Raw genomic sequence first — 23,727 nt, 5'->3', positions numbered from 1 at the left:
AAAGCCAAAACATCTCTGAAATTTATCATAGCTGCCGTGAGAACACAAAGCACAATTTTGTTCTAGTTGTTGTAACTTCATGTTACTAGTAGGAGGAAAGAATGCAGGTACTTAGGGTACTTGACTGACAGAAAAATAGCATCTAACTAACATTTGCATTATCCTGCAGGACCTGAGAAGCCAGAATGCTTGGTTTCTCGTCCAAATTTTGAAAAGGTTCCGCTACCCATTTTGCTACTGTTACTTCTGTGGTCTTAATCTCTATGGGCAAAAATGTCTTTATCTGGTAAATGGGGCCATGATGAAGAAGGTTCTATCTATCTTCAAAATGTCTTAAGATGCCCTGCATTGGGGCAGAAAGAAAATGAATGACCAAAGCTATGATAAATCTTGCCATTTAAAAAGGAATGGATATGAAAAATCTTGTTCAAACTGAATGATTGATAGACACAATTTTACAATAAAATCTTATTGAAGTTTTTAGAAATTATTTGGGTCATATAATGGAATTTATTTATTTATTTATTTATTTATTTATTTATTTATTAATTAAGATTTTATTTATTTATTTAACACAGAGAGAGACAGCCAGCGAGAGAGGGAACACAAGCAGGGGGAGTGGGAGAGGAAGAAGCAGGCTCATAGCGGAAGAGCCTGATGCGGGGCTTTATCCCATAACGCCGGGATCACGCCCTGAGCCCAAGGCAGATGCTTAACCGCTGTGCCACCCAGGCGCCCCAATATAATGGATTTTAGCCACATTGGAATTTGTCTGAAACATTTTAGCAACCATTTAAAAAATTATTACCCAAAATTCCTTCTCTTTGAGAATTGAGTTCAAGAGTTGTGTGCTCTTCTGACTGACAGAGCCAGCTAGGCACCCCTGGAAATATACTTTAACATGTTTCTGGGGGCAGAGGTGGGAGGGCTCCTGGCTGGCTCAGTGGGTAGAGCATATGACGCTTCATCTGGAGATTGTAAGTTTGAGCCCCACAATGGGTATAGAGATTACTTAAAAATAAAATCTTTAAAAAAATGTTTCAGAATATGAAATTTAGTTAGATTTTTGGTTCAAGAAGGCCTTCCAGTGACATTGCTAATGTACCTCAGTTACAACAAGGGACAGAACTTTGTATGGTCTTCTCTGGCTTATTACCAAAGTCATATATCCTTTCTAGAGTATATGCAAGGAATAGATCTGTTTTTTGCAAATATATAAAATAAAGAAATAAAAACAGTTGAGAAATTGTAGATAAGCGTGTCTCAATTTGATCAAGCCTTCAATTCTAGAGATTTGCCAAGTTGGAGGATTAAAAGCAGAAATTGCAGATAGCAGTATAGTAATAACTCAGGGCATTACTATAATACAAAGTTTCAGGCACCAAAATTATATTTAGTGAATTATTTTACTTTCTTGTATTTTTTTTTTTTTAAGATTTATTTATTTACTTTAGAGAGAGTGCAAACGAGGAGGGGGGCAGAGTGAGAGAGGGAAAGAAGCAGATTCCGTGCTGAGGAGGGAACCTGATGTGGGGCTCGATCTCACAGCCCTGAGTTCATGACCTGACCCGAAATCAGGAGCCAGTCATTTAATGGACTGAGCCACCCAGGCACCCCTACTTTCTTGTATTTTTTAAATTTAAGGTAAATACAGTTGCAGCAAATGAGCCCTTCTATCAGATTTGCTGTTGTTGAGAATGTTGTCCTTAAATTACTTGGTATCCTTTTTATGAAGACCCATCTAAGAAAAATCTTCTAGATCCTAAATATCTGAAAAAAGTTTTGCTTTTCTTGAGGACTAGAACACTGCTGTACCCTGATCCCCACTCTCCCCAAGCAAAGTCCAGAACATTGAACATTTTTTTCTTTACTTTAGCCAGGATTCTTAGTGCCTTATATTATTTTTAATAAATGGAAAAAATTCTCAGCCTCACAAATAATCAACAAAATGATAATTATAGCAACATTGAGAAATACTTTAAATCAAATTATAAGAAATGAAAGTAATGATGATTTTCAGTGCTGATTGACTCAGATGCAGTGAATTATATACCTGGGGGAATGAAAATCTATACTGCCTGTTTATAAAGCCAAAACATCCATATATTTTGATCCAGTGGTTTTTCTTGAATATATCCTAAGGAATTTCCCTAAATTTGGGAAAAGCTTTATACACAAAAATGTTTGTATACACTTTATTTTAAAAGGTTAAAATTTAGAACCCACCCAAATGGAATTATTATCTATTTGATGGAAGGAGTAATAGCATTTTTAAAAACCATCAAAACAGAGCAGTAATGCCAGCTAGCATTAATTAGGCATCTTACCGTGTGCCAGGACTGTGCTAAGCACTTTCTCTTTCCACCTTCACAGCAAGCTTATGAGGATAGGTACTGTTACTACTACTCTGTTCTATAGACAAGGAAACAGGCTTGGGGAGCTGGAATAACTTGTCTGGGATCGCCCAGCTATGGGGTGGTAGAGCCAGGGCACATATCCTTGAGACTGATTTCTGTAGCTGCACGTGGAGCCACTTACCATGGTACCTCCCTAATGAGAAGAGTTGTTGGGGAAGCAAAGCTGGAAATTTATTTAATAAAGAATAAATAGAAGGTAATATCTATAATTTTTAGATCTGGAAGGGATTTGAAGTCCCTAAGACTCCTCTCCCTCATTTAGAGAGGAATTCAGTTACTTGACCCAAGGTCTTATAGTTAAAAGACGACTCCAGAGTTTAGATTTCCAAGTAAAATGTGTTCGCTTTTATATAGTGACTTTTTAAAATATTGAAATTTAGTGATTTCTGTATCTCCCAGCACTATGTGGAAGACAAGAAGACCCTATTTTTTATTTCCCTTTTGCTTTTATGTTGATAGTTTCTCTGTCAGAGTTTTCTCATGGGTTAGTAAAAATGAGGTGTTGCTACTTTTTTTTTTTTTTAAGTGACGCATTTATAACTTTAGTTGCCATTAAAAACATAAGTAAGTTGGGGTGTCTGGGTGGTTCAGTCGGTTAAGCGTCCGACCCTTGATCTCAGCTCAGGTCTTGATCTCAGGGTGGTGAGTTCAAGCCCACACGGGCTCCGGGCTGGGCGTGGAGCCTACTTAAAAACAAACCATAAGTAAGTTGATAACTGAACAAATGGTGTTTAAATTTAATGCTAAATGTAATTTTGTAAGTAAACCAGGTTATATACACTATTCAGTTTTTATATCTGCAAATTTTAAAAATGAATTTGGATTTATAAAGGACCTTATAAAACAGTGCATAAATTTTAATCTTTACCCAGATTTCGTTTTCTCCTCTCAACTTTTCCGTCTTTCAGATCTCTTCCTCTTTCCCTCTTTTTTGATTATTGTTTCAGAATTTCTGAAAATACTACATCCCCAATGGAATTTCAGTTTTGAGCTATATAGTACTTCTGAGGCTTCTGTTTTCTTAGTTGGAACGTGGAATTTTTCTAAGTTCTCTTTTTTCCTGCCCCTGATACGATGATCTAGTATACATACTCTCCCATACAGTTAACTCGTGGGTAGGAATTCTGTTGTTGGTCAGTAACGTAAGTATAATAAATCTTTATGACTTATCGGAAAAGAAAAGCAAGAATAGCTTGGCTTTGATACATGTTTTGCATACATATGTTGGAAAGATGTGTTTAAAAAGTTAGCTTAACCAAAAAGTGCAGGTACAATAATGGGAGCACACAATCAAACCATTCATATTTTGGATGTTGTTTAAATTTTGCTGCCTTTAGGGGACTTTTGAGGTTTATGCAGAGAGAGAACAATGGACCCTAGTCAGTTTCTGACACCAGTGATGGTGAAGTATCAATTTCTGGTAATAGAATGGACTATGGTTTATGAAAAGTCGTGTGGTTGGAAGTTGTATATTTTGCTTTACAAAGTATATAACAGTTTTATTTCCTTTAAACCATAATCAGATTTATTTTGGAAAGACTTAGTTATTTGAGTAATATGTGTGTAAGTTGTTTGAGTAATGTGCTTATAGATTCTGAATTTAGAAACATTGCAGAAGTTTGTGTGTGGTAACTCTTTGGAGCATAGCGCTCTTTAAGGACTCGGGGTAGTTAATATTTTTTAACTTCAGAGTTTAACTGTAGCACATTTTATAAATGATAGACATTAAGTTGGTGGATGAACTTGTTTGCTCTCTTGCATGAAACAATCCTCTAAGACTAGAATAGCTGACTTATTCATTTATTTTAACATTCATTGTTATCCATCGAGTACAGTTTTATACTGATTTACATACATCACTTATTAAACCCCCTGAACTTTAATCAGAAAAGATAGGTCCCATCCTGGAAGAACTCACAGTTCAGTTTGGGGGAGGGGGAGGACAGGTGTATCAATGAAAACTATAATACCCTGTGATAAATACTGTGAGAATGTAAACTCAGTGTGCTCTGGACAAATAGAAGAGATTCACGTAACCCAGTTGTTTAGCAGGGAGGAGGGAGAGGAAGAGCCAGGGGAGACGTATCAAAGAAGACCCTGAAGGCTAATAGAAATTAGGTTGGGAGTATGGGGTCAGGGAAGTACGTTCTCTGTAGCGGACTGAACACAAGAACATCTAAATAGCATTTTAAGTTTTTAGCCAGAAGAATAACTAACATTCCATATAGTGCTTATTATGCGCCAGTCACCATTCCAGGTATGTTCTGTGTATTAACTCCTTTCATTTTCATAACACCCTATTACATAGGTATTATAATTATCCCCATTTTACAGATGAGGAAACTGAGGCACAGAAAGATGCGATAACTTATCTAGGAAATAGCATGGCTAGGAAGTTGAAGAGCTGGAAATCAAACCCAGCCTATCTGATTTCAGAGTTGGGGCTTTTACTATGCAAGAGGGGAAACTATGGAGATATGCATTGGAGATAAACCCTTTTTAATTAACTTGTATTACTGAAACCAATATATTATTTTCGTAAAATGTGAAGCAATGGATCCTATCCATTTCTTTCTGCTTCTGGAGGAATCTTGGACTTCTTTGTCTGCTCCTTGCCTCCAAATTTGCCGCAGTTACCAGCCCTCTTAAACCTTAGCATGGTCCAACTTTGTTTCGGTTCCCTTGCATACCACCCTTTCATTTTTATCTCCAAGCTTCTTTGAACATAATATAAACTCATAAACTCCCTTCATCTGCTGTACACCTTTAATTCCCTCCTCTACCCATTGAAATCTGGGTTCTAAAGAGGGATTCACGAGGACACTTGCTGGATAGTGCAGGACCAGCCTGTAGGGCTGTGCCTTCTATTTTTAATTTTGCTAATAGTGCTTGGAAGCCCAAAGTGTGTGAGTGGAGAAGGCAGTCAGATGGAATCCGCCAGGACTGGAACTTTGTTGGGACGTACAGCAGAAGGACAAGGAAGCAAGGGAGTGCAAAAAGATTGACAAGAAAGTCATTAATGGACCTTACAGTCTCCGTGGAATTGAGATGGAAGTAAAGAAAGGAGCAAATTAATGGTCTCAGGGAACGTGGAGGGCAGGAGTTCTGCCTAACTTACTGGCTGAGTTGGAGAATAGTAGGTCTTTAGTGGGATTGAGGGAGTGACAGATCCAGGAGGAGTGGTTGCATTGAGAGAGTTTAAGGTGTTAGAGGAAGAAGAGTTCTGGATGGTGATGGGGTTCAAGACCTGGCCCTATGTGTGAGTGACTAAAGCAATAGTTATTTAGGTGGAGGATACTGACCCCCTGGGGTGTGGAGGCGGGCCTTGTGTGTGCAGTGAGCACTGTGGTGAGCCATGAAAGAGTGAATGCAGAATTTGGAAAAATGCTCTTTATTATCTCTGCCCCTTGTTAGCTGTTAGATGGTAGATACTCATTTTATTAATGGGGATGTGTTTACTTTTGTAATTGACATTTATTTTTGTTTGCATAGAATAATGCAGAGGCTTCAGTGAGAAGGAACATTATTTTATGATCAGATTGTTGTATGTGTCTTCTTTTTGGTATATTTCCTAGCATAAATACTCCTGTTAGCAGGATTTTGACCTTATCTGTCATTCTGGGCAATCTGTTCTGGCATTTTCTTTCCAAAAATCAAAGAAGAGAAAAGGATATGAGATGACGATGTGGATGGACACTTGTCTTTAGTTCAGAGCGTTTGAATTATGCTGATAGTTTTGGGGATGTTCACCTGGGTTGGGTAGAAAGAAAGCAGTAATCACGGCTTGGGAAATAATGTTGTTTTCTTTTTGTTCTTGTTTGTAGGTTCTAATCAGAATTTGAATTATGGTGTTTAAATTTTAGTAAAAGTGGAAAACGATGCTTAATAATACTTTTATTTTTGAGGATGTCGCCATAGGAACATCAGGGGGAAAAATGTAATCTTATGTTTGAGAAAATCAGTTTATTGTTAGCCTCCCCCCGAAAGGATACTACTTTGGGGCTAAACATGGATGTCCACAAGCAACAAAGGCAGTAGTACAGTGTGTGGGTTTTTGTGAGCTTGGGGCGTAACTACCTTTAGTGGACTCTGGAAGCCCCCCGCTTTTTATTCAAATCAACAGAGTGGATCAAACAGACTCTAAACAATGGTTTCTAGTAATCTCATAAACGGAGGGAATCTAAGTGCCTGGAATATATTACATACTTCAATTTTCTGGTGTACTAGAGCATTATTTTAAAAATATATCTTAATAACACCCTGTCTACTTTTATTGTAAGTTATTTTATTTCTCCAAATGTATTACCTTTCCTACTTACGTTTAGATTAGATTAAAAATGAATACACATACAGACTTTATTTTGCTAGGATTCTATAAAAATAAATTAATACGTTATTTTAGTAGTTTCAGAATTGTGTTCCTCAGGAGATCAGTAAAGATTTAACCAACAACAGTTTCAGATAATAGTGAGATTGATGTGTGTGTGTGTGCATGTGAGAGAGAGGTAAGGAGATCTCATGAACGGACTATGAGGTTTTTAGCTTTAAAACTAATCTTGGGTTCATTTGTACCCCAGAAAATTAGAGCCAGTATTTATCAATATTTTCCTGAGTATGAATAGAAATAGAGTTTAGAGAGAGAGCTTTAATTCATGTTAGTGGGAAATTTTAATTTTGATTTTCTTTCATGGACTCTCCATAACAGGTGCTGGGAAAATAGCATTTTTCCATTAAAAGGTCCTACTTCTTAGAAATTCTCCTGGTTTGACAGCCTGAGCTCCTTATTCTGACTATAGGGTGTTTCCTGCTTGACATACTAGGCTTTGCAAAATGGGGGAAGACACCGTACCCTTTTTGTCATCACTGAATATATGGTGTGACAGGCTTCATGATGTATAATGTAAAAGAATTTTCTGTATTTTGTCATTAAGAGGCAAGTATGAGAAAATAGATGACATAAGATAATAATTAAACTTTTCCTATTTCTTCTTGATACATTGATTCTTGAAGTCAAAATGTATTTCTTTTCGAAGGGTTGGCAGTTTTCTCTGTGTTTTTAAATGTGTTTTCTTATCTTTTTATGTCATAACAAGATCCCTTTAGATGCTTCTGCAAATAAAGGCCATTCTATTTGCTGTTAGGATTATCTGAACAGACCTCTGGAGAGACTATATTTAGAACCAGCAGTTCGGGTCTCATGTGTTATGTCTTTGCAAACGAGGAGAAGTGCAGATGTTTGCAGATTCTTTGTAGACGATACCTACAGAACAGCAGTCCCCACCAGTTCTTCCCTGGAGGGCTGGAGGCGTTCAAGTGTGCTTTTCCAAAGTGCCATCAAAACTTAACTCCTGTATAGTTTTCCATGTGGAAGAAGCCCATGCAGGAATTGCTAATACGAAATCTTGTAGGGGGACCTAAGATCCCCAAATCTGTTTTCAATGTTAATTTTTTCTCACCATGAAGGAGAACTAACACCATAATAAACTCCATTGTTGATCATTTGAGAGCACAAACCAGATAATTATCTGTATTCTCTATAATTGTGTAGATAAGTTACAGCTTTTATTAGATTGGGTTTTTTACTTTTTCTGCAAACTCCAAACGCAAAAATGTTCATAACTGAGCCACAAGTGGCCGAATGAATAGTATTTCTGGCCAATAGAAAAGGTTAAAGAAAATTCTTTCAAAGTGTAACTGCATTTGATAGTTTTCTTGCTCACAGCAGCGTCAAGTTAACATGGATGACTAGTTTATAGCTTTCAATCTGATGTGTGTTGACATTAGGGGAAAAAAAAAGAGCATGTATCCCTCTAGGATGGCATTTCTAATATTTCTTATGCCAAAGACTGCTGGCTGGCATTTTGCCAGGAGCTTTGGGTATTGACTGATTTATGTATATATTTAATTCAAATTTACATAACCTAATTGGGCCTTTGGGTTTTTAAAAAATGGCTTGTTTTACTGCAGTACAGTGTTCATTACAATGCATATTTTTAAGTGGACTGGCCCAAAGAGCCCGTTATGATGAGTTTGCTGATGGAATAAATCTGAAACTTGGACAAACTTGATCATCAAGGGACAAGTTCACTTATGAGGCCAAGAGTTTCACTTCAAAAGGGAAGCCTACAGTACTTACTTTTAATGGTTTGAATTATGCTTTTATCTCTCATCAGCCCAAGAGTTTGTATTTGAGGGTCAGAGACAAAACTTTTAGCCTCTGAGAATTTACTAACTCTCTTGTACAACAAGGTGTCATTTTTTTCCCACTAACATGTTTCATCCTTTATTTTTCTAGTTTTTTTCCCCCAGAGTGAAACTTGGAATTATACTAAGTATTTTTTTTAAAGATTTTATTTATTTATTTGACAGAGAGAGAGGGAACACAAGCAGGGGGAGTGGGAGAGGAAGAAGCAGGCTCCCAGCAGAAGAGCCTGATGCGGGGCTCAATCCCATAACGCCGGGGTCACACCCTGAGCCGAAGGCAGACGCTTAACGACTGAGCCACCCAGGTGCCCCAGATTTTATTTATTTTAGAGAGAGAGAGTGAGCGTGTGGGTGCGAGTGTGAGCAGGGGGGTGCAAGTGTGAGCAGGGAGAAACAGAGTTAGAGGGGCAAGCCGACTGCACTGAGAGCAGAGCCAGATGCGGAGGTCAATCCCAGGACCCTTGGATCGTGACCTGAACTGAAATCAAGAGTCTGATGCTTAACCAGCTGAGCCACCCAGGCGCCCCTATATTAAGGACTCTTTATTTTAAAGAAAGAAATTTCCTTTTAGATTTTTTTTCTTTTTAACTTGGTGCTAGGTTGGTTTGTCTCAGTGTAGAAAAGAAAATATTGGCTGAAGGAAATTTTAATGTCTTTGCTTAATTATTTCATTTTTTCCTATTTGCTACCTGCTTTTATGATGCAACTAGAAAAAAAAAGGCAGCTTTTTTTTTTTCAAGAGGAAAATTTGGATAATCTGCTTCAAACCAGGAAAATGCCTTAGTGTTCTTTTAAAAACATTTTATAAGATAGGAATATTAATCTAACTTAAAGTTTATAATGGAATGCAGAAAACACATTTGGTAGCCTCAGTTCTATTTAATGAGAATTCGAGCACCATTGCCAGTGTGCTCCAGTTGCAGTGTACTTGAGTCTCAGCTCCCCGAGGGCAGCCACCGTGCCTCTTGTTCCCCTTACTGACCTACCTCAACTAGTGTTTGGCCCTGAAGGTAGGCAGAACATAGTTATTAAATTGGATTTGACATAGGGGGTAATTCTGTTTTTTTAAAATATTGCCTAATTATGATTCATAGTAGAGCTGTGTTCCGCATGTGTCTTGATTCTTGCTGCATAGAAAGCTAATGCAGAAGACAGTATTGGTTTTATTCATTGTTAAAAAGCAGCAAGAACTCCTAATCATAGAGGACCTTGAAGCTAAAGTCAGAAACATTGGTCCTTGGCTTCATCAATTGAGCAAGCAGGATAATGTTGTGTTCTTGATTATCAGAGAGAAAGGTGGTTTGGGTAATTTCTTCATCTGTCTCTTTCCCCATCCTCCTCACCCAGTGTATAAAAATTTTTATTTAGTTGGAATGCCCAAAAATGGTATGTTATGGTAATTTTCTTCCATTGGGTGTGATTTTTGGTAACTGTAATTCACAGCAATGTGTAAGACTTACATTCTCTAACATTCCATAACATTTATTGTTTTCCTACTGTCAGGAACAATTTGAAGAACTGGATATATTTAATAGGAATGGTTTTCCTTAAGTAGATTATCATCTGTAAGGGGTTTTTGCCTGGAGAGATGGGGGCAGGTAATATTACCTGCCTTGAAGCTTTTTCACAGTATACATGCCTGGGCCCTAATTCTGGATTGGTATGTTTAGTGTGGTGTAGGTTTAGGCATCTATTTTTTAGAGCTTTTCAGATGATCCTAAGGCATGTTTGCTTTTGAGAACTATATTTACCTGCAAATAGATGAGTACAGTAAATTGTTATAGGTGCTGCGAGAGAGACCTGTATTGGGACTAGCGAGGGAACAAAGAAAGCAGGTACCTCAGGAAAGGTTTCATAAAAGTAGAAACACCTTAGTTGAATCTTGTTCTCCTAGGTGTTTTAGAGTAGGGGGAACCCCTTGAATCCACAGAGTAGCCAGGCAAATTCCAGTCTGGAGAGCAATGTGAGCAAAAGGACTGGTAAGAAACAACTGATTAAATTTTGGAAATTGCAGTAATTGACACGATTAAACTATAAGGTGAAGGTGTCAAAAATAAGATAGTTTTTATCCTGCCAGAAACAAGGAGACATTAAAAAGTATTAAAAAAAAAAAACAAAGTATAAAGAAGGAAGAATAAGATTAGACTTGAACTTTGGAAAGATACAGGTGACAGTATGGAGCATGGATTTGGAAGCAGTGGAGAATGGAGGTGGGGCGATGGGTTGGATACAGTCACAACAATTGGGCCAGAGTGATGGGAGACGGGTCTACACCTTATAAGGAAAGGGGTTGTAAGCAGCCGGGGAGGAGGAGGATTGGAGGAAAGAAGCTAAGGAGGTGGAATCTTCGAGAATTTGTGACTGATTAGTTATAGGAGATGAAGGAAAGAAAGTGATTTCTCACTTACATGGAGAGTACAGATGATATGCCAGATATTAAGGGGAAGGTTTAAAGGGCTCATTGAGTTTTGGAAGAAGAGAATGGGGTGGGGGTAGATCTGATGGGGGAGAGAAATGGCAATGGGGTCTCAGTGGAGGGATTTACCTTGGGTAGGAGAAGGTGTAAAGAACATCTGTTTTGTGTGGAGGGTCTTACTCCTTCCCACTTTTAGTCCCTGCCTGATGGGTTGTGCCAACTCTGCTCTTGCATTTACGGTTGTGTCCCCCCCAGCAAGTGATCAGTTCAGGTGGACCGTTTCTCAAGTGAAGCCAACCGCAGCTTCTGTTTTTGCTGGAGCAAAACGGGAGGAAGTATCCTTGCTGAAGCTAAACCCAGGCTGATGAAAGGCAGGAGTGGCCGCAGTTAGCTGGCTACCCTGTGATGCCCAAGAATGAAGTCCAAACAAGAAGACAGACAAATTGGAGGGGGGTGAGGGGGAGGGAGGGAAGGAAGGACAGAGAGGGAGGGGGAGAAATCTTGAAGATACTGCTTGAAGGTCTACTTCTGGCTATTCCAGTTACTGGGCCACCCCCCCCTTTTTTAAACTTATCTATTTGTAGTAGGTTTCCTGTGCCTTGAAATTGACAGGATCCCTAACTGATAGAGAAGTGATAATGATTTGTTGTTGTTGAGACAGGAAAATAAATAAATGGTGGAAATAAGATGAATTTTTAGCTGAAGAATTGGTGAGCATATGCACACCAAATAACTTTGAGTTCCTAAGTTGAAAACAACTGAAATTAAGTGACTTGTTAAAGATCAAGCATCTGACAAGTAATAGCTTGAGACTAGAATTCAGATCTTGGACTTCCAGCTCAATGATTTTTATACCATATTATCTCACTTAGGCTAACAGAAGAGTTAAAAAGATGATGGTCTTTTGATAAGCTGCCTGTGGATAAAGGGAGAGATGATTTTTTTTTTCCTTTTTGGTGATGGTATTTGAAAAACTCTTTGGGATATAGCAGTACAATGACTTTCCTGCTCTGAAGAGCCTCAGTGCCTGTCTATTGATATATTAGGGTCTAGGTACACTGGTTATAGCTACACAAATCTTTATTTTGAGGCAGTCATAATTTTGAGTTGCTTCAGGGAGAGAAATACTTATAAAGCAGTAAAATCCTGTTTGAATGTGGCAGTGCCTTTTCACTGTCTGGATGTGCTTGCGGAAAATGTCTCCCTAGGACCTTTAATTTTGTTCCTAAATTTATAACAGAGCCACGTCCTGATGCTTTCTATTGCTCAAGGTACTTTTGGTGATAAGATTGTTATTAAGTTGGGTAGGTGAGCTGTAGACTGTGTCCTGCAGGGAGCCATTTATTGTTTTGTACGAGACTAGGTAGTGCTGAGGAATCATGTCTCATTTTGGGCATCAAATGGTCTCTCACTTTAAAATCTGACATTGGCACTACTTTTTCTTTGATTTAAGCAGAAAAACCAGCAAATGCTCATATGAGCATGAGAAAGATAACTTAAAAACAACCTCTTTTGAGGCATTGGCTCTATTTTATTTGTTCTATGGAAAATAAAAACGAGGACGAACACTACAGTAACATTGTATATACCTATGTCCAAATGATGAGAAGTAGATGGCAGTTTGGCCCAATGTCAGTTACTATATTTCTTTCCCCTAGAAAAATATCTTTCTTTTGAGCCCCCATATCGATTTTCAGTTGGAAGTATTAGAAATATATAGGGCTAAGAATATATATTGTAGCTTCGAATCTAAAGAAATTTGCTGAGAAATAAAATAAAAGCTTTATCAAACACTGTTTGAGGCAGAAGAGTATTGGAGGAAATGGAAACTATAGACTATAAATGCCTGGCTTTGTAGAAAATACTAAGGGATCCATTTGGATAAGACTTCAGCAACCAGTTGTAATAATGCCATCATTTATTGATCACTGTGCTTAACTGTGTTACCTTATTCAGTACACAGGAGTCTTAGGATGCAGATGGTGTTTTTAACCACCATTTTACAGAAGAGAAATCCTGAAATTTAGGTTAAATACCTTGCCCAAGTTTTCAAAGCACAGCTATAAATGTTAGAGCTGAGATTTGAACAGAGGCACGTTGATTCTCATGCCCCACTTTTAACCAGTGTGCTCTGCCGCCTCTAGTTGGAACTCCGGAAGTGACCACAGATAAAATTTACCTCATTTTTTAAAAAGATTTTATTTTATTTTTTGAGCGAGAGAGAGCGAGAGCACGAGAGGGGGAGGGTCAGAGGGAGAAGCAGACTCCCCAATGAGCAAGGATCCCAGTGCGGGGCTCCATCCTGGGACTCCAGGATCATGACCTGAGCCGAAGGCAGACACTTAACTGACTGAGCCACCCAGGCGCCCCAAAACTTACCTCATTGTTTTGCTGTTTCTCATGGCTTGGGTCCATCTCCATTTTGGGGGGCGGTGACTTAAGGGGACCAGAATCAGCAACTCCTCCCCCTCATATTCGCTTCGTATTTATTCCGTTTCTGAATATGATCCTTAGGCATTTTTTGGCATCCTGGTTATTATCTGTCTCTAGCCTTTATTTCGTTCATAGCACTTACCATAAATTGCAAATCATTGTATAGTTGCATTTTCTTTGTTTAGTTTTTTTTTTTTTTTTTGGTTTGGTTTGGTTTTTTCCTCACTAATAAGAATAGTCTGTATTTATTGAGCCTTTCCTAGTGGTCAGTTGTGTTCTATATATTTTACTTCTATTATTATTTCTAACAGCTCTTTCAGATAGATAACAGATAAGGAAACTAAAGCATGGGGAGTTTAAGAACTTGCCTAAATTTACACAGGCTTCAACATGGCTGTTGCTCTTAATTAGAGGCCGGCAAACCTTTTCTGTAAAGGGCCAGATGGTAAATATTTTAAGCTTTTGAGGCATTTCAAGAATATGATGTAGATACTTTTTTTTTTGATGTAGATACTGTAATAATAGAAAAAACAAATTTCCATAAATTTCTAGTTACTGAAATTCAAAGTACAATAATTGAGTAAAAATTTTTGTGATATAGGTCAAATTTTTTTTAAGATTTTATTTATTTATTTTTCAGAGAGAGAGAGAGCACAAGCAGGGGGGGCAACAGGCAGAGGGAGAAGCAGGCTCCCCGCTTAGCAGGGAGCCCGATGTGGGACGTGATCCCAGGACCCTGGAATCGTGACCTGAGCTGGAGGCAGATGCTTAATCAACTGAGCTGCCCAGGCGTTCCTGATACAGGTCTATTAATGGGAATTATAGAATTATTTTGGGGGGATCACATTTTCACTTAATTGGGGTTCAAAGTTAGTGTTCCCTGTTATCAAATCAATTGAAATATTCTTCTGTGAAAACTGTTCTTAGCCTGTGTACCATATAAAACAGGCAGCAGGCCAGATTTTGCCTGCAGTCCATAGTTTGCCAGCTCCTGTCCCTAACTGCTACCACAGCACTTAATTCACCAAGGCAGTGGTTCTCCGTCCAGGGTGGACATTATACTTACCTGGGAGCCTTAAATCAGAATTTCTGCCGGTCATTAGTCTGGGCGCTACAAACATAGTACAGATCCCCGCTTTTATGGAATTAGCTGATGTTAAGTGCTAAGTAGAAAAATAAAGCAGAGAAGGGAATATAGGACAGGGTGTATTGGGAGGATTGAAATTTTAGGTAGGGTGGTTAGGGAGGGTCTCTGGGAAGCTTGAAGCCCCTGTGTACCTCTCCGCGGTAGCATCTTCCTTTCTCCAAACCTACAGGTAACCAGCATTCTTCATGCATATGTATTATAACTCTAAACAATGGTTTTAAAACATATGTATATATGATAACATACATTTTTGTGCAGCTTTTTACATGTGATATTGTTTGTCACATTCATATTAATATGTATCGCTTTAGTCCACTTATGTATCTGTTACCTGTCACTCTGTAAGAACTCCCAGACTTACTGACTTCAAATAACAACCATTCATTCTTACTCAGGAGACCATGGGTCAGCTAGGTGACTTGCCCATCCTGGCTAGGCTTGCTCATGTATGTCTCTGGCCAGCTGCTGGTGTTGGCGCAAGTCTGGGTAGGTCAGGATGCTTTGATGCAGACTTCTTTCTGCTTTACGTATTTTATCCTGCAGAAGGTTAGCCCAGTGTTGTTCACCAGGCAGCTGAGCAGGGTTAGAGGAAAGCAAGAGGCAGTGTGCAAGGCCTGGAGGCTGAGGCTAGGAACTGGCACATTCTTTTATTAATGCACATTAATGCAGCACTTTCTGCTGTTTCCAATTCTTGGCGCTCAGAAGTGATGTGGCCGTGGATAACCTTGCGTGCATCTCCGTGGGTACATGTGCTGCAAGAGTTTCATTAAGGTGCGTGTGTGAAAGAGAGGGGGAGTATGCTAGGACTGTGGTTCTCACTGTCCCACATCTTTGCCAAGAAGTTTGCATCTTTGCCATTCCCAGTGGCTGTGAAATGGTATCTCATAGAGGGTTTAATTTTTATTTTCTTTATTAATGAGATAAGCACCTTTTCATATGCTTATTAGTCATTGTGTGTCTTCTGTGAATTGCTAGTTAATATATCTTACCCATTTTTAGCTGGATTGTTTTGTCTTTCATTGAGTTGTAGAAATTTTTTGGATTCCGATCCTTTGTTGGTTTTATGTGTTAGAACACCCTTTCTCAGTCAGTGGTTTGTCTTTGCATTTTTTTTTTTTTTAAGATTTTAGTTATTTATTTTGCGGGGAGAGGGCAGTGCGCAGAGGGCGAGGGAGAGAGACAAGCAGACTCTGCACAGAGCTCAGAGCTAGAAGCGGGGCTCGATCCCATGACCCTGAGATCATGACCTGAGTAGAAAACAAGTCAGAAGCTTAACTGACTGCCACCCAGGTGCCCCTGTCTTTACATTTCTTAAACGGACTCTTGATTACCAAAAGTTTTTAATTTTAATACTGTTGGATTTTTAGGCTTTTCTTTCATGGTTTGTACTTTTTATGCCTTATTAAAGAAACATTTCTTTCCTTCTCCATGTTCAAATCTTATGTTTTCTTGAAGTTATAAAGTTTGTTTTTTCACATTTTGGTCATAAATCAACTTGGAATTTATTTTTGTGTATGGTGTGAGGTGAGGACATTTATATAGATTTACAGTTCTTCCAGTGTGATTTACTGAATTTTTTTCCCTTTCCTCTGCTTTTATGCAATGTCAGCTCTGTCCTACATTGAGTTTCTATGTGTTCATAGGTTCTGCATTTCCTTTACTGTGAATTTCATATGTAGTGTCAGGGAGGAAGACCTTCCTCTGCGTCCTTCCAGCTGGACTTACAATCAAATTGACATGAGACAGATTAACAGGAGAAAATCAAGTTTAATAGATGTACGTACGGGGAAGCCACAGACCTGAAATTCTGAAGACAGTGAGGCAACAGGAAGCTTCTAGAAGCTAAGGAAAAAGGGAGGGGCCTGAGCACACAAAGGGGGGAAAACACAGTAGCATAAAAGTGAATGGATATGTTTAGAAAAACAAGATTGTTCTGTTATGCAGATGAGTTCCTCGGGTAAAGGGAGGCCTCTGTTAATACTTCTCTTCCTATTGCAGGCCCTCCTTTCCAGTGTAAATCTAGGCAGTTATGGAGAAGGCTGGGTTTTTATTACTTTTAACTCAAAATAATCTTTATGCCAAAGGGGCACATTTTGGGGCAGCCTACTGTGGGCACGGACACAATAGAAATGCCTAGTTTTCACTTTTGAAGCGGATACTCTTTGTTTACTACAGTAATCCCCCCTCATCTGCGGTTTTGCTTTCCGTGGTTTCAGTTACCCACGGTCAGCCCTGGTCCAGAAGCCGGTGATCCCGCCTTCTGACCCTCGTCAGAAGGTCAGTAGTAGTAGCGTAATGCTACGTCACAGTGCCTACGTCCTTGCCCTCACTTCAGCTCATCACATAGGCGTTTTATCATCTCGCATCATCACAGAAGGTGAGTATAGTACAATAAGATATTTTGAGACAGTACATTCATAGAACTTTTATTTCAGTATATTGTTATAATTGTTCGATTTTATTATTAGTTACTGTTAATCTGTTCCCGTGCCTCATTTTTAAATTACACTTTATCATAGTTATGTATGTATGTATGTATGTAAAGAAAAAAACATGGTATATATACAGATTCTGTCCTATTCGAGGTTCCAGGCATCCCGTGGAGGTGGTGGAATGTACCCACCATGGGGCGGGGGGACTGTTATAATGTAGTATTGCCTGAGTAGTCCTGACTGAGTTCGTGAGTTAGCGTCCTTAATTCCTTTGGATAATAATAATAGGTGGGTCTTTTGGTTGCTTACTGTGTGCTAGATTACTATACTTAGTGCTTTAATGCATTAGTTCATTTGGTCTCATAACCATACTATGAGTTAGCTGTTGTTGTTCCCACGTTAGAGATGAATAAACTGCGACACAGGGGGCCTGGTTAGCTGGGATTATGAACCCAGGCTAGCTGGCCCAAGGGTCTCAACTTTAAACCTCTCTGCTCTATCTCATTTGAATGAGTTTAAAAGTGACTCTTCCAATCTGAAACATTTGAACTGTGACTTCAGGTCAATTATGCTCCATCTAAAATTTGTCCAATTACTGATGTTTAAGGAGGTAATTATTAGAATGAGTCAGGCTGGGGCCATAAAGATTTTTTGTAGTTTGTTTTTAAAATTTAATTTATTTGTCTTCCTAAAATGGTCGTCTTTGAGATTTCCCTCTTTCCCTTCACATTGCATGTGAGGAAAATATAAAAAATGATTTCTTTGTGTTTTGGAAAATGTTGTGTTTTCAAATTTCTGAATTTCACATCTGAGTGCTAGTAGAGGACTTCTGAGTGAAGTGAATGGGGCCAGTGAGCGTGTACATTTATAGGTCAGAGACCCGGTGCTCTGCATGGGTTTTTACTGTTTTTTAAACCAAGATACAGGGAGGATATGACCACTGGAGCAACCCGAGGGAACACATTGTTTTGGATAATCTTGCCTCTCCTTGCCCTTCTAGCTATGCCTCTCAGAAACATTCTTCATGGAGGCTAGCCAGCTGTGGTCGCTCCATTCTAGACTTCCATGGCACTTACCTGTCTCTACCAGCTCTTTTGAAATTCATACTTTAGAATTTAATTGTTTGATAGCATTTTTATTATTTTTCTAATTGCTGTGGAAATTGTCTTATCTTCCTAACAATATTGTAATAAGCTTCTTAGGACAGGAATGGTATTTTATAGTTATTTGTAATCATCTACACTGTCTCTTAGCATAGTAGCTAACTACAGTGCAGGTGTTTAATAATTGTGTGTGTGTGTGTGTGTGTGTGTGTGTGTGTGTGTGTGTGTGTTTAGACAGAGGGAGTGGGGGAGAGCCAGAGGGAGAGGGAGAGAGAGAATCCCAAGCAGGCTCCATGCCCAGTGTGGAGCCCGACATGGAGCTTGATCTCATAGCCCTGAGATCATGATGACCTGAGCTGAAATCAAGAGTTGGATGCTTAACCGACTGAGCCACCCAGGCGCCCCTCTTTCTTTTAATGTGGCTCGGTGAATAAGATCTGAGTGAGAAAGGGCAAATTTATTTTCAACTTAAAATTTTTGGGTTTTATTCAACAAAGATATTTAAATACACACTTTGTTCAAAAAATTGCAAGAAACAAAAGATGAATGGGAAACAGTTCCTGCCCTCCAAAGGAATAGGCTCTTAGAACAGTTTACAAATTGCAAATACAGTTGTTAATTTTGTGTACATAGTACCCATCTTTCTTTCACAAGAGGATAGAGCTAGAAATCATTTATGATTTAAGCGGGAAGATCAACCATACAAGGAAAAGTCATTCAACGTAAGAACGTAGTAAGTTACAAAGCCCTGGGGCTCTGGGTGTCTGTAGAAGGAGGAGAAGTCATTTTGTACTTGACGGGGGCTGGAGAGAGTGAGGGTGGCCGTAGCAGGTGAGCTGGGTCCTGAAATAGGAAGGTAGGATTTTGACAGGTGGGTTGGGAGTGGAGGGTAGAATTGCGTCTCAGAGAGATGGGACAATGTGAACCAAGGTCTGGTAGGGGCAAAAAAAGCTGGCTGTGTTGGGGCAAAAGTAGTTCAATTTGGCTGGAATATAGGGGAGTAAAAGCAACTAAGTTGGGGCCAGTTTGTATAGGGTCTTAAGTATCAGGCCAAGGTGTTTGGACTTAATTCAGTAGACAGTGGGGAGCCACTAAAGTTTTTTGAGTAATATGATATGAGCCATGCTTTTGGAAGATTAATCTGGTTGCATTATAAGTAATGAATGAACAGGAAAATGGAAGTCTTTTCCATTGTTGGTCTCTTTTTGTTCTCTCTATAAAATATAATTAAAACAAACATAAGCTTAATTTAGTCATTAAATAATAATGCTAAGAATCTTCACTAATTAATATGTAAGAAAAAATATATATTTATGTTCTTATATTCAATGGCCTCTTAAAAGTAGTTGAGGCCCTATTCACCTGTTGGATTCTAATTAAAAAATTTTTTTTATGACTGGCAGTTCTTTGGGGGCTTCCCCACTGTCAGAAGTAGTTGCTGCATTTGTTTTAACTTTTCAGTAAGTTTAAATCCTTGAGGGGGGTAGCGTCACACGGACTCTATGGCCGATGGCTTTAGCAGGGACCATGCCCCTGTTTTCATGAGCACGAGTTACTTTACCCCAGATTTCTCTGGTTTTGTTCGGTTCGCCACCAACAGTCAGCGTGCTGTGCTTTGCTTTGTACACATAAGCGCATCTCTTGCCTTAGATAGAATTCAGTTTCATCTCGAGCATAAACACCTTCAGTTTTAAGACGAGCTGTGTGTTCCCTCTTGTTCTGGAGACCCCACTTATCACCAGCAAAAATGGCCTTGGGTGATAGCCCTTCAGACATATTTGTCGTTTTAGAAGCTTGTTCCCAGCAGGCCCCACAGGCTCTAAGAGGCAGAAGGAGCAGAAGTACTTGTTGCATTTGGATTCTGATTAAATTTTTGCATTCACGTTCTTCTTCAGTTAGTTATACACCACAGAGAGCTTAAATACACTGTTCTGCTTGTAGCCTTGTAAAGCTCAAAAAGCCTCAACACCCCTTCATTTGGCCACTGAATAAAGTCTGAACTTAATAACCCAACAATCAAGGCCCTCCCTCATTTCTGTCTCCCACTCCCTGACCGCGTCAGAAAAACCGTTCTGAAAACTTTTGTGATTTCCTGTTTCTTTGTCTCATTTACTCTATTTTCTGTTACTTTCTTAGAGTCCTAAGATTAAAAAGGGGGAAAAGCATGTTGAGGCCCTAGGAGCGTACGTACTGGATTATATCTGGCAGAGCTGGGATGAAAGTTCTATCATTTGTTCAAAAATTATTTTCTGTACTTGCTGGTATGAGGTGGTGTGTCACACCTTGAGTCTGTGATGGTAAGAGGAACAGAAGTGGTCTCTGCTCTTGGTAGCCCACAGTCTTGAGAGGTAAACATTAACAATTAAGTATAATTAAACCAATGTTATAATTACTAACCAGGGTGGGCCCTATCAAGGAAAAGTCCTTTGGGGTACTTGGAGAGAATATAGTGGGGGAAGGGGGTGAAGCGAATCTAGAGTGACATGTTGGGGAAGGTCTCTTCAAGGAAGGGAATTTTCTAAGCTGTGAATTGTGAGCCGCTCCAGGGATCACGCAAGCAAGGCCAAGAGTGAGAAGGGCATTTTAGGCTGAGAGAAGAGTACGCAGGAAGCCCCGCCCCATGGAAAAGAATTTGGGGTAGTTAGAGAACCTGAAAGATCAGTGTGGCCAGAATGTATTTTGATTAATGGGAAGTAAGATGAGGCCAGGGAGTTAGGCAGAGACCAGATCTTACAGAACTGTTTAGGCCATATTAAGGATTTTTCATTTTATATCAAGTGCAGTGGGAAGAAAGTGGCAGTTGAAGGGCTTTTGAGTTGAAGAATGGCACAGCCCCATTTGTGTTTTTAAAAATATTAATTTGCAATTAATAATACATCCCAAATCCAACTATTTCTTATCTTCACTACCCCACTCTGGTCTAAATCGCATGTAAATTAACTGGTCTCTGCTTTCACCTTTGTAGTCCTACAGTCTACTCTTGACATAGTCGCCAGTGTTTTCCTTTAAAATATTGGAGCACGATTCTCCTCTACTCCAAATCTTCTATTAGTTTCCCATTTCATGCAGAGTAAAGGGCAGAGACATCCTCCCACCTCAGGGCCTTTGTACTTGCTCTTCTGTTTGCCTAGGATGCTTTCCCCCATATCCACATGGTTCACTTCCTAACCTCCTTCTGGGCTTCATACAACTGGTGACTCTATCCCTGGCCACTATATGTAACACCAGACCCCACCCCCGCCCATCCTTCCCTACCTTCTCTTTCTTCAAAACACTTACTGGCCTCTCACATATTTTATATTAGAATTTAAGTTTCTAGGTAAAGGATTTTGTAAGAAAATTTTGTGCACCAATGTATTCTCAGTGCACAGAGTGCCTGACATATGGCAGACATTCAGTAAATATTAGTTGAATGAATGAATGAATGAATGAATGAATGAATGAATGGAGAATGGATTGGAAGAGTCTAGAGTAAAAGCTGAGTAGAAGCTGAGGGAACAGTTAAAGGTTCTTTGGATGAGAGATGATGTTGGTTGAGATGAAGGTTGTGAACGATGCAGAGACGTGATGGAGTCAAGATACATTTTGGAGGTAGAATCAACAGGATAGTTCACAGTTCCTAGTTCACTTAACAAATTTAGTATTCTTTCCATTAAACCACATGAAACATAATTGTTAGCTAGTAATATGTTAGTAACCAGGTGAATCTTTTCCTTTTTTTAAAAGTCTGTGTCTCCTGGTGCTGTCACATTCACCAGTGACTGCAGAATGTGGTGTGATGGTTAATAAGAATATGATAAATATTTCAAGTGCTTAACATATTTGTAATCTTTTTTTTTTTTAAGATTTTATTTATTCGACAGAGATAGAGACAGCCAGCGAGAGAGGGAACACAAGCAGGGGGAGTGGGAGAGGAAGAAGCAGGCTCATAGCGGAGGAGCCTGATGTGGGGCTCGATCCCATAACGCCGGGATCACGCCCTGAGCCGAAGGCAGACGCTCAACCGCTGTGCTACCCAGGCGCCCCTGTATTCTTTTAAAATTGAACGTGTGAGACCATGCATACAGAAGTAAAATTAGCATATTATAGTTGTTTTAGTTAGCTGGGGGTAGTGCTTCTCAAATGGGGGTGATTTTGTCCTCCAGGGAGCATTTAACAATGTGTGGAGACATTTTTGGTCGACATAACTTGTAGGGTGGTGCTGATGGCACTGGTCATCGGAGGCCAGGTCTTGCTAAACACCCCACAGCGCACAGATTAGCCCTCCTCCCCCAACGGAATGATCTGGTCCAGTAGGGCCAAGGTGGAGAAACCCTGTCTCAGGGATTAAAACTTCACTTTATGTCAGTGCCAGACCTACAGTTCTTCTGTTACATCCACAGGCTGATGCAACTTCTTGTCCACGCAAGGTGTAATTAGAATGGTTGTTCTTAACTTTTAAACACTGACACACATGCTCGTGTACTTAAATCCAGTTGAAAGCGACATCTTCAAAATAGTTCCCTTGAAAAGGTAATACGTTTGTTTATGTGATCCTATCTTTTTTACAGTTGCTTTGGAGACCTATAGGAAATTCTCTAATCTCCTTATTGGTACCACATTCCCTTCTAAGGGTGGATTTGGAAATACCCAGTGCTTTTTCGGAACATACTTTGATGAGTAATGAGCTTGTGTAGTAATTTTATTGTAAGATGAAATAGAGATAGGACTATAAAGAAATAATTGGTTCTCAAAGTAGTTTATTTTTATTTATTTGTTTGAGAGAGAGAGAGAGAGCACGAGTGGGGTGAGGGGCAGAGGAAGAAGCAGACTCCCTGCTGAGCAGGGAGCCCAACGATGTAGGTCAGGAGCCCAACACAGGGCTCAATCCCTGTACTCTGGGATCATGACCTGAGCCAAAGGCAGATGCTTAACTGACTGAGCCACCCAGACGCCCCTAAAGATAGTTTAAAAGTAATGTTTCTTCTACCAGAATATTTTCATCAGTAAATATTGAAATAAATGTATATATCCTCAATTTGAAGAAGAGTAGTTATGTGTGAAAGTTCTAAAATGATTTAAAACCAAAGCTGTGTTTATCAGAATGTCAAATACTAAAAAGATGGTTGTCATGGGAAACAGACAGACATTCTCACATAGTATTAGGAAGACAACTTGGCAAAACTTTTGGACAGCAATTAGGTCATACTATTAAATTTTAAAATGTTTGTACCCTTTCACTTAGGAATTCTACCTTCTGGCCATTAATTTATAGAAACATTTAGATCAGGAAGCAAAGGAGCACATATATAGTGCTATTTCTTAAAACTTTGCCTCTAAAGTAGAAAAAATAGAAACAGCCCAAACATACAGTAACAGCACCTTGGTCATTAATCCTTAGTATGTCCTTCCATTGGATTACTACTATACACTACCAAACAATTTTGATATGTGGACTGACATGAAAGGAGGTACAAAATTATTAAATTGGGGCAGAGGTGTGTAAAAACACCAATTCCAAACTAGTATGTGTGGCATACAACACAAAATTATATATGTAAGACATACATAGAAGAAAAACCTGGAAGAAGAAATA

At 39.2% G+C, this 23,727-nt stretch overlaps 1 protein-coding gene and 1 pseudogene across 2 annotated transcripts in view; one reads left to right on the top strand and one right to left on the bottom strand.

The window, feature by feature from the left end:
* Window positions 1-23,727, top strand: part of POU2F1 (POU class 2 homeobox 1) — a 176,764-nt gene that overhangs the window by 26,152 nt on the left and 126,885 nt on the right. The window lies entirely within an intron of this gene.
* LOC123791037 (large ribosomal subunit protein eL33 pseudogene) lies at window positions 19,619-19,928 on the bottom strand (annotated as a pseudogene).

This window comes from Ursus americanus, chromosome 2 (assembly GCF_024610735.1).
Source record: "Ursus americanus isolate L20-20 chromosome 2, mUrsAme1.1.p, whole genome shotgun sequence".
NCBI lineage: Eukaryota > Metazoa > Chordata > Mammalia > Carnivora > Ursidae > Ursus > Ursus americanus.
This window is presented reverse-complemented; position numbering and strand designations above follow the sequence as displayed.